This window comes from Hyaena hyaena, unplaced genomic scaffold, assembly GCF_003009895.1.
Source record: "Hyaena hyaena isolate Hyena2069 unplaced genomic scaffold, ASM300989v1 scaffold_909, whole genome shotgun sequence".
In the NCBI taxonomy this organism is placed as follows: Eukaryota; Metazoa; Chordata; class Mammalia; order Carnivora; family Hyaenidae; genus Hyaena; species Hyaena hyaena.
In genome coordinates, this window is record NW_024081534.1 from 586540 (window position 1) to 598791 (window position 12252).

The following is a 12252-nucleotide window of genomic DNA, read 5'->3' on the forward strand; positions in this document are numbered from 1 at the left end:
AAGTTCAGGCTATGCTGCTGGAGTCTTTAAATACCAGACATGCTATTTTGTCTGTCAGCCCTTAGGTGTGGAATGAAGTAAAATCTTATTGCATTCCCCCCCCCCTTTTTTTTACAGTACTATCTGTACTCTAGAGATACCAAACATGTCACTTTTATCTTTCATGCTTTGTCCCAACTAAAACATGGTCTCCTTGTCCTGTGCGTTTGCTAATCGCCTCTTTCCATTGCTTCTCTCAACCCCACCCCTGAACTCCAAATTCCGCTGTTTCATTTCACTTTCCTGTCCATTGTTTCAATCAGAAGGCTCTCTGGAGAGAAACCAACCTGGTGCATGATGGAAAGCACTTTCTGTAAACAATCTTCTCTAGTTTCTATTTTTAGAGCAAAGACAAAGGTTGAAAATTAGAAAATCCAGGTAGGAGGTCAGTCGATGGTACTGACCTGCGGTTCTACCCACCATCTAGTCATAGTTAAGTCATTCAACCTGTGTCTTGAGCGGCTTGTTCTAATTTCTTTTGTGTGTGTGTCTTTATTTCAAGAGACAGAGAGCAAGCAGGGCAGGGGCAGAGAGAGAGGGAGACACAGAATCTGAAGCAGGCTCCAGGCTGTGAGCTGTCAGCACAGAACCTGATGCAGGGCTCGAACCCATGGACAGCGAGCTCATGACCTGAGCCGAAGTCGGACGCTCAACTGACTGAGGCCCCCGGACACCCTCCTGTCATTCTGAAAGGTAGGCCAAGCTGTTTTATACTCAGCAGTCTCAAGAGTTCCACAACTAGACAGCCTATACAAGTATTTAGCGACTTACTACCACGGAATAAAGGCAATAAGTTATAGAACTATTTTGACTCTTAGTTGGGTATTCACTTATCATTCATTCCTCTTTCAAATACACACTTGAAATTTCCATCTTTTTAGAAGCTTCCTTTCTTCATTTATGTACCTGGTACATATAGACACAGTCAATAAATATCTGAATGAATGAATGAGTGAATGAATTCCCAGCTCTAAACATAAAGGTATTGGGGAAGGCTTATTTTTGCTACTAGATTCTGAGTGGTAACACAGCTGTAATTTGAAAATTTAGAAGCATCCAAAAAGAACTTCCTGGCTGTTGTTCCTGGGTATGACTGAGGAAAGAATTTATTTCTTCCTTTGACTTAAAAAAATTTTTTTAAATGTTTATTTCAGAGAATTTCAGAGAAAGAGACAGAGAGACAGGGAGAGAGAGACAGAGAAAGCAGGGGAGGGGCAGAGAGAAAGGGAGACACAGAATCTGAAGCAGGCTCCAGCCTCCTGACATACGGTTCGAACTCAGGGACTACGAAATCATGACCTGAGCTGAAGTGGGACACTTAACTAACTGAGCCACCCAGGCGCCCCTTCCCTTTGACTTTTTAATTTCGACTCAGCCCTGCTCCTTTCAGGTACTAAGAGAAAGAAGAATTTACTCCTGTCTCTATTTCCTCTTTGATCTTGACACCTGCCTTCACTACCCAGAAAGCACACAGCCGGGGAAGCCTGGCATGTCCCCACCCTGGAGGACGTGCAGTCAGCTGCATTCTTCTGTCGCCCACACCTCAGCCTCTAAATACAATGAGTGACAGGCCAGTGACCTTCGCCCCCATCTGACTCACTGGTAACAAACTAGTGAACGTTGGTAGCAGAGCCACAACCCAAAATAGCGGCGGGCCTCACTGGGGCACCTGAGAGATAAGGGGAGCAAAGCCGCCCGTTCAAGTCGTACTGTATTTATCTAGTAGTAAGAGATGACAGAAGGAAAGCAGGATCATTCCTCTTCTCAAGAAACATGACCTTTCTATGGAAAAAATGAACAAAATATGGGGAAGAGAAAGTAAAGGCCGGAGAGGGCAAGGAGAAAAGTGAGAGTATGATTTTGCTTTAAATAAACGCACACAGAAATGCCCAGATTGGATCACTGACCACTTGTTAATATTCTAACAATACGGAGGCTGAGACAAAACACTGGAGGGGCACCTGGCTGACAGTGGAAAGAGAACGTGACTCTTGATCTGGGGGGTCGTGAGTTCGAGCCCCACGTTGGGAGTAGAGATTACTAAAAAAATTATAGAAAAGTAAACTTAAAAAACAAAAGAAATTGGAGCTGTGAAAATTTTTAAGTGAAGAAAAAGTAGTGCTTCATTATTTTCCCTTCAGTTCTAGAAAGACTGCTAACAGATGGCTGGCATGTAATAAAAGGAAGGAGTACTGACTAATTGGATGCAGAATTAATTCGTTAAGTTTACATCATGTCAGCTTTTTTACCTAAGGCTTTAGTAACCTTTTTTCCAAGAAGGTTATTTTAAAAAAATTCTGAGAAATACCACAGACCAGGGTTTCTAAATCTAGGTCCTGTTCTGGGCCAGATACATCTTTGTGATTGGGGCTAGTTCTGTGCACTGTAAGAGAATTGGCAGCATCGCTGGTCTCTGGCCACTAGACACCGGTAGCTTTCTCTCTGCCACAGTCACAGCAACCAAATATGTCTGCAGGAAATACCAAATGTCCTTGGGGAGCAAAACCAGTGCTGAGTGAGAACCATCCCCTTAGAAAATCTCTAATAGAGATCCTTGGATGAAAGCCCTCACCCATCTGGAACTTAATTATTTGGAATACTAACTTACTTTATTATTTTGTTAATGTTTATTTATTTTTTGAAAGAGAGACAGAGAGCAAGCAGGGGAGGGGCAGAGAGAGAGGGAGACACAGAATCTGAAGCAGGCTCCAGGCTCCGAGCTGTCAGCACAGAGCCCGATGCGGGGCTTGAACCCACGATATCAAGATCATCGTGACTGGGGCGGAAGTCAGAAGCTTAACCAACTGAGCCACCCAGGCGCCCCTGAATACTAACTTATTTTAAGGATAGTTATGAAAAACAAAGGAAAAAAGATTTTCTCCATAGAGTGCAAAGCGAAGGGCTCTGTTGGCCCCTCTCAGAAACCATACTCTCTGTTTTTATTTTTTTATTTATTTTTAAATGTGTATTTGTTTTTGAGAGACAGAGTGTGGGCGGGGGAGGGGCAGAGAGAGAGGGAGACACAGAATCTAAAGCAGGTTCCAGCTTCTGAGCTGTCAGCACAGAGCTCAGTGCAGGGCTCAAACTCACAAACCGTGAGATCATGACCCCCGCTGAAGTTGGACGCTTAGTGGACTGAGCCACCCAGGTGCCCCTCTCTTTTTGTAAATTACTAGAAAACATTGTAAACATACAGTGCAAAATGTTAACATCTGATACAGAGCATAAGTTTGATACCAGATGTTCAAAGCAGCAACATAGTAGAAGAAAAGTAGAAGAGATGCCACAGGAAGGGACCCTAACACACTAATGGCAGCAAGAGAAGAAAGAGACAAATTATAAAAGGTAAACAAACATTTAAATTTTTTTTAATGTTTGTTTATTTTTTGAGAGAGCATAAGTGGGGAAGGGGCAGAAAGGGAGGGGGACAGAGGATCCTAAGCGGGCTCTGTGTCAACAGCAGCGAGCCCAATGTGGGGCTAGAACTCACGAACCGCGAGATCGTGACCTGAGTCCAAGTCAGATGCACAACTGACAGAGCCACCCAGGCGCCCCATAAACATAGTTTTTTAAAGATTTTATTTTTAAGTAATCTCTCCAGCCAAGGTGGGGCTTGAACTCACAACCCCGAGATAAAGAGTTGCATGCCCTTCCAACTGAGCTAGCCAGGTGCCCCAAACATGGTTTTGAAAGACTAACAAATCAGAGAGCTATTGGTCTTACATTTGGGATCTGGTATCCAGGTCACTTTAAGTCCTTGGCGTCCTACTTCACAAGATATGAGCAGGACGATGCAGTACCTGGGAACAAGGTAATGTAGAACAGCTAGGAAGCTACAGGGTTATTTAGTGTGGACACAACGGCGATGGGGGAGAACACGATAGTTTTCTTCAAATATTTTACGTGCTTCCCCAAGTATGTATTTTTCAGTATCCCCAGAGGGAAGTAGGTATCACATTTATGTTACATCTGTTAAATCTCAAGATCATAGAAACAACTTTCTAGTAACTAGAGCTACTGGAAACATAATGAGCTGCTTTGTAACTGTAAGGCGCTAAGTTTCTCATTACTGACTTCTCTCTTGATTTCCAGAGTCATAAACCTATTGCCTGTCTAATATCCCTGAGTGGCTAAAAGGCGTCTCGAACTAAGCATAGCCAACACAGAAGTACTGATTCCTCTTCCAAATCTCCAAATCTTTTCTTTCCTTATTCTTCTCTATCTTAGTAGACATGATCACTATTCACCCTGCTGCAAAAGCCAAAATGCTAGGAGCTACTCAGGATTTCTCCCTTTCCCACATCTTCCACATTTAATACAATAGCAAGTATTGTCAGCTTTACCTCCAAAATATCCCAGATTTCTTCACTGTCCCATCTCCACTGCACTGCCCCCCCCCTCAAAATCTGTCCCTTGACCTATGGCAATAAGTCATTTTTTTTTAAAGATTTTATTTACTTTGAAAACAATTTTTATTAAATTATTTTTAATGTTTATTTCATTTTAATTTTTAAAAATGTTTTATTTATTTCTGAGAGAGAGAGAGAGACAGCATGAGCAGGAGAGGGACAGAAAGAGAGAGACACAGAATCCAAAGACAGGCACCAGGTTCTGAGCTGTCAGCACAGAGCCCGAAGCGGGGCTCTAACCCACGAACCATGAGATCATGACCTGAGTTGAAGCCAGACGCTTAACCGACTGAGCCACCCAGGTGCCCCTAATGTTTATTTATCTTTGAGAGACAGAGGCAGAGCATGAGTGGGGGAGGAGCAGAAAGACAGTGAGACACAGAATCTGAAGCAGGATCCAGGCTCTGAGCTGTTAGCACAGAGCCTGAAGCGGGGCTCACACCCCCAAACCAGGAGATGACGTGAGCTGAAGTCAGATGCTTAACCGACTAAGCCAATCAGGCGCCCCTAAAGATTTTATTTACTTTTTGAAAGTAACCTCTACACCCAACGTGGGGCTCAAACTTATGACCCAGAGAGCCAGAGTCGCGTGCTCCACCGACTGAGCCAGCCAGGCGCCCCTGCCTTTAATCAGTCTTACTGATTCATTCTTGTTCTATGGTTCGTTCTTCACAGAAGTATCAAAACTGTATCTGGCCCCTCTCTTTCTATCTTGCCTCATTTCTATCACTAGTCTCCTAATTCACTCAGCAACAGCCACATCAAGTCTTTCATCTGTCCCTCTATTACATTAATTTCATTTCTGTCTTCAAATGCCAGATCCCTTCTTGTCATTCAGGTCTTTTCAGAGGGGCCTCCTTGAGCAGCGGTCTGTGTTGCCCTTGTACCCGCCCATCACTTATCACACCTCCCTGTTTCCATTTTTCTCACAGCTCCTATCACCGTCCGAAATTATTTCTTTGGTTACTGTCTGTCTCCGTTTCAACAGGGACCTTGTATACCAACAGTATCTGACCCACATACTTTTTAAAAAGTTTATTTATTTGAGGGAGAGTGCGCGTGCACACACATATGTATGCAAGAGCGGGGGAGGGGCAGAGAGAATGGGGCAGAGAGAGGGAGAGAGAGAATCCCAAGCAGGCTGTCAGCATGCAGCATGATGACACAGGGCTTGATCCCACGAACCATGAGATCATGACCTGAGCAGAAAACATGGGTTGGATGCCCGCCCACTGAGCCACCCAGGTGCCCCCTGACTTATATCTGTAAAGCCTAGAAGGAACCTGATGCATATCAAATGCTCAATTAACATCTACTGAATAAACAGATAATCAAATACTAATATAGATGAACTGAATTAACTGTTCGTATATTTGGTAAGAAACTGAATCCGATAATTTGCAGACTGCTGAGCATGGTTAATAACCTGGTGAGAGCGGTGGCTGTGAATTTATAATGGTACCAATCCTCTGTCTAGTTGTGTTCACTTTTTTTTCAGCATCCTGGGTACAGCATCAGAGGTGGCTAAACCAATCTCAGGGCTTTTTCAGGCGGGTGAAACAAAAGGGCTATTTGGCAAGAGACATAGCCAATCAAGCATTTATCTTCAGAGGGTTAAACATAGGAAATGACATCTCTCTACAGAAATACAGCGCAAGATTTTAAGGTATGAAAAAAGTACTGCAAACAAATGTTTGCCAGCCTCTTCAAACTCCAGTCTCATTCCTGTTTTCCCCACTGACCCAGATGACCAGACCCCATGCTTTTTCCAAAAACGGATTTTGTTAATTTCCATTCCTTACCCTAACCTCACCCTTAATGCATCCATTCTAGAATCTTGTCTATTTGGGGGGTGCCTGGGTGGCTCAGTCAGTTGGGCATCTGACTTTGGCTTAGGTCATGATCTCATGGTTTGTGAGTTTGAGCCCTACATTGAGCTCTCTGCTATGAGCACAGAGCCTGCTTCAGATCCTCTGTCTCTCTATCCCTCTGCACCCCCGCCTCAAAAGTAAACATTTGAAATAAAATAAAAATAGGGGCACCTGGTGGTTGAGCATCCAACTTTGGCTCAGGTCATGGTTGGTGAGTTCAAGCCCTGTGTTGGGCTCTGTGCTGACAGCTCAGAGCCTGGAGCCTGCTTTGGATTCTGTGTCTCCCTCTCTCTCTGTTGCTCCCCTGCTTGTGCTCTCTCTCTCTCTCTCTAAAATAAATAAATAAACTTTAAAAAATAAAATAAGGGGCGCCTGGGTGGCTCAGTCAGTTAAGCGTCCGACTTTGGCTCAGGTCATGATCTCACGGTTCATGGGTTCAAGCCCTCGCGTCGGGCTCTGTGATGACAGCTCAGAGCCTGGAGCATGTTTCGGATTCTGTGTCTCCCTCTCTTTCTGCCCTCCCCTGCTCATGCTGTCTCTCTCTCTCTGATTGATTTCCCCACTTTGGTTAATGAAGTCACCGTTAATGGTTAATGAAGTTAATTTTAGTTCTTAAACTAAAAAGTCTGATGTTTCTGTCTCCTTCACTTTCCAACTGTCAAGTACTTTTAAGTCTGCTTTCAGAAAATGTCCCTAGGGGCATCCAGGTGGCTCAGTTTGGTAAGCACCTGATTTCAGCTCAGGTCACGATGTCGTGGTTCTTGAGTTCGAGCACCGCCTTAGGCTCTGTGCTGACAGCTCAGAGCCTGGAGCCTGCTTTGGATTCTGTGTCTCCCTCTCTCTTTACCCTTCCCCTGTTCATGCTCTGTCTCTCTGTCTCTCTCTCTCTTTCTCAGAAATAAGCAAACATTAAAAAAAAATTTTAATGTCCCTCAACACTGGACTAGTTATTGATAAGATCAAATTTTATTTTGAAAATGGTGCTGTTACAACTGGATATACATGAGCATAAAAATGAAGTTGAATCCCTTCCTCACATAAAAATTAACTCAAAATGGCTCACAAATCTAAACAAAAAACACTTTTGGCTGGGGTTAGACAAAGCTTTTTGTGTTATATCAAAAGTACAAGTAAGGAAAGAGAAATCTGATAAAGTGAACTGCATCAACATAAACCTTTTATGTTTCAAAGAATACCATCAAAAACAAAAAAAAACAAAGAATACTATCAAGAGAGTGAAAGAGCAACCTATACAATGTGAAAAAATATAATTCATATATCTGATAAAGAACATATATGGAATATACAAGAATTTACAACTTGGGGGCACCTGGCAGCCTCAGTCAGTAGACCATGAGAACTTGTGATATCTTGTGGTTGTGAGTTTGAGTCCCACATTGGGCATAGAGCTCACCAAATAAGCAAACGTCTTTAGTCTTTGAGGGAATGAAAACTGAACTCATATTGAGATTCCAATTTATATGCACTAGACATAATGACAACCATCGTTGTTCCAAGGATATGGAGAAATGAGAACCTTCACACACTGCTGGTGTATATGTAAAATGGTGCAGTGTTTTGGAAAATAATTAAACACAGAATTACGATATGACCTAGCAATTTCACTCCAATGTATATACCTAAGGGAATTGAAAACCTATGTCCACATAAAAACTTGCATAAGACCGTTCATATCAGGGGCACCTGACTGGCTCAGCTGGTTAAGCATCTGACTCTGGATCTCAGCTCGGCCATGATCTCACGGTTTGTGAGATCGATTTCGCATCACACCTGAATCTTGTCAGCACAGAGCCTGCTTGGGATTCTCTCCCTTCTCTCTCTGCCCCTCCCTGACTTGCACTTTCTCTCTCTCAAAATAAATAAATTAATTAATTAAAATAAAATTTTAAAAATTGGCAAAGAAGTATGCAACTCATATGACAAAGGCTTACTTTTCATGATATACAAAGAGCTCTTACATAGCAATAAAAGAAAGTGAACAATGAAAGACAATGATAGGCCAAGCACAGGAACAAGCATGTGTACGCGAAGGTTCAGCAATGGTCCAAACAAAAAGACATCCAAACTTAGTATCAAAACAAATGAAAATAAAAAAGTTTTTTTTTTTTTTTCCCCTACAGAGATTGGTAAAAACTGTGATGACTGACAATACCCAGGCCTGGCTAAAGTTTTATTTTTTATTTTTTTTAATTAACAATTTATAAATGTTTTATTTACTTCGGAGAGAGAGAAAGAGAGCATGAGCAGGGGAGGGACAGAGAGAGAGGGAGACACAGAATCCAAAGCAGCTCCAGGCTCTGAGCTGTCAGCACAGAGCCCAACCTGCGAACCATGAGATCACGAGCTGAGCTGAAGTCTGATGCTCCACCGACTGAGCCACCCAGGCACCTTGGCCTGGCTAAAGTTTTAGAAAACAGACACTTGTGGGGCACCTGGGTGGCTCAGTCGGTTAAGCGTCTGACTTCAGCTCAGGTCACGATCTCATGGTCCGTGGGCTTGAGCCCCATGTTGGGCTTTGCGCTGACAGCATGGAACCTGCTTGGGAGTCTCTGTCTCCCTCTCTCTCTGCCCCTCCCCCGCCCATGCTCTGTTTTTCTCTCTCTCAATGAAAAAAATATTAAGAAAAAGAAAATAGGGGCACCTGGGTGGCTTAGTCGGTTAAGCGTCCGACTTTCGCTTAGGTCATGATCTCGAAGTTCGTGGGTTCGAGCCCTGCGTCAGGCTCTGTGCTGACTGCCAGTTCAGAGCCTGGAGCCTGTTTCAGAGTCTGTGACTCCCTCTCTCTCTGACCCTCCCCTGCTCACGCTGTCTCTCTCTCTCTCTCCTAGAAATAAATAAAATATTAAAAAAAAAGAAAAAGAAAATAGACACTTGTAATACATGTAAAGTTTGTAAACCTTTATTTTATTATTTTTTAAATGTTTATTATTTAGAGAGAGAGAGAAAGAGAACATGTGCATGAACCAGGGAGGGGCAGAGAGAGAGGGAGACAGATGATCCAAAGCAGCCTCTGCACTGTTAGTGCAAATCCTGATGCAGGGCTTGAACTCATGAACCATGAGATCATGACCTGAGCCAAAGTCGGACGCTTTACTAACTAAGCCACAGAAGCACCTCTCTATACCGTTTTAGATGTCAGCGTGACAATATCCACTAAAATTTAAATATTTATGCTTTTTGACCCATGATTTCTACAGTGCAGGGATACTGCCCGTATATACAGATTAAATTACTGCCACAGATTAAATACTGGCACAGTTTATACAGATTAAAGCAGTGTTGAGTTGGAGGAAAAATTTGGAAACAATATGAATATCTAAGGGAACTTGTTCTTTTTAAAAAATGGGGCACCTGCGTGGCTCAGTCAGTTGAGGGTCTGACTTCAGCTCAGGTCATGATCCCACGGTTCGTGGGTTTGAGCCCTGCATCGCGCTCCGTGCTGAGAGCTCAGAGCCTGGAGCCTGCTTCAGATTCTGTCTCTCCCTCTCTCTCTGACCCTCCCCCACTCACGCCCTGTCTCTCTCTCTCAAAAATAAATATTAAAAATTAAAAAAAAAAGAACTAATTATATTGCTGGTTGTACCAAAAACTCTTCAACGACTGCTGCCTACAATATAAAATCCATACTGTGTTTTTTTTTTTAATTTATTTCTAGGAGAGAGAGAGACAGCGTGAGCAGGGAGAGTCAGAGAGAGAGGGAGACACAGACTCAGAAATAAACTCCAGGCTCTGAGCTGGCAGTCAGCACAGAGCCCGATGCGGGGCTCGAACCCACAAACCGCGAGATCATGACCTAAGTGAAAGTCGGACGCTCAACCGACTAAGCCACCCAGGCGCCCCTATAAAATCCATACTGATCAATGAAGCACTCAGAACCTTACACCGATGACTTCATTTCCATCGTCCTCACTCACTCCCATCTAATCTGGTCACACAGACTACTTTTATACTCTTGTATTATATTTTCCCTGCCTGAAACATGGTTATTTACCGTATGCGCCAGAGGCCATTCCTTCAAGTCCCAGCTCAAATGGGTCCCCACTTGTGCTCTTCCCAATGCTCAGAAGCAATCATCTCTCCGGAGTACTGACGCAGAACCTTTGTTTCGTTGTTTTTGACACTGACAGTTCCATATGGGACGACCCATAACCTTGTGACGTATTAAAATTGAACGCACACATTCATTTCTTTAGTTTGCCTTCGTTTTCTCCCAGCACGCGGGGGCCAGCATTATAAAGGAGCAGTCACGTGGGCCACAATGGCAATAGGCCACGTCACTTCTGAGAGATGGAGGCACAGGGGACTTCGGAGACCCCTAGGCCACATAGGCTTTGCAGATCGTGTTTGCACGCCCCAGATTACCACCACATCAGAGTCATGCTGAATAAACTCCCCCCTTGCCCCAGCAGTGCATGACTTCCGGTGTTGCGTCGGGGACTTGGGGGAGAGATACAAAACTCAGGCAGAAGGAAGGGGGTGGTGGCGCCCAGGAAGGCTTCCTCTTTGAGAAGATAAGTTGAGAAAGCCCTGCAGGCTTGAGAGTAGTTGCCCTGGCAATACAGGAGGGAGGGAGGGAGGAGAAAAGAGTGTTCTGGGCTGAGGGTACAGTGTAGAAAGAGTTTGCACGAAAGAGTATGGTAGGTTTGTGAACCTGCAGAAATTTCTGCATGGCTGAAGTGTAGAGGGCCAAGGGATGAGAAGAGGCCGGGCAGTAAGTAGGGGTCATATCACAAAAGGCTTAATAGGCTGGGTTAAGTGGTTTGGACTTTATTCTGACTGCCCCAGACAAAACTGGCAGGTTCAGCACATGAATAACATGAGCATGAATTTTAGAAAGATCACTAAGATCACTAAAACTAGTTAGGGGCCTCTATATTAACAGGCGGTAATGATTGGCAAGTGGGCTCAGAATATCAGGTAAAGATGGAGGCCTGGCTGCTCGGTCAAAGGCGCATGCAACTCGTAATCTTGAGGTTGTGGTTCGAGCCCCACATTGGATGTAGAGATTACTTAAGTAAATAAAACTTAAATGGGCACCTGTATGCCTCAGTCAGTTAAGTGTCTGACTTCAGCTCAGGTCGTGATCAGTTCAGTGAGTTTGAGCCCTGCCACCGGCTCTATGCTGACAGCTCGGAGCCTGGAGCCTGCTTTGGCTTCTGGGTCTCCCTCTCCCTCTGCCCCTCTCCCACTCATGCTCTGTTTGTCTGTCTCTCAAAAATGAATAAATATTTAAAAATTTTTTTTCTAAAGAAATAAAACCTAAAAAAAAAAAAGAGTATCAGGTACTGAAAGGACTTAATATGTACATCTGATGCAAACCTCTACTTTCAGTAAATTTCCTTGAGAGGCAGATGTTACGATTTGTTTGATTTTGTTCTTCTTTAACTACAGACATCAAAAATAAGCCATAGAGGGGCGCCTGGGTGGCTTAGTCGGTTGAGCGTCCGACTTTCGCTTAGGTCATGATCTCGCGGTTAGTGGGTTCGAGCCCCGCGTCGGGCTCTGTGCTGACTGCCAGTTCAGAGCCTGGAGCCTGTCTCGGAGTCTGTGACTCCCTCTCTCTCTGACCCTCCCCTGCTCACGCTGTCTCTCTCTCTCTCCTAGAAATAAATAAAACATTAAAAAAAAAAATAAGCCATAGAAATAGTTGTGACAAAGCAGGAAAAATAATACAGAACTTGACCTGGGGGTACTCATTCAATAAACATTTATTGATCAACTATTATGTATTGGGTCTTTGGCACTAATCTCTGTATACCCCTTAGAGATGTATTATGGATTAAAGCCACTGTAGGCTTCTAGAAATGGCCTATATGACCATGGAGAAAACCTTTCTGAGAGCTGGTGGCCCTCCTTGCAGAAGAAAGTCTTGCAGAAAATATTTCAGCTAATCTCAGTTTGTTTCTCCATAA

General features: G+C 43.8%; 1 protein-coding gene across 1 annotated transcript in view; it reads left to right on the top strand.

Annotated features, from left to right (window-relative positions):
- The first annotated feature begins 630 nt into the window (after positions 1 to 630).
- FOXJ2 (forkhead box J2) overlaps positions 631 to 12252 on the top strand; it is a 61381-nt gene continuing 49759 nt past the window's right edge. The window contains exon 1 of the mRNA XM_039220641.1: positions 631 to 732. The gene's annotated coding sequence lies outside the window, so the exon portion shown is untranslated. The remainder of the gene's footprint in view (positions 733 to 12252) is intronic.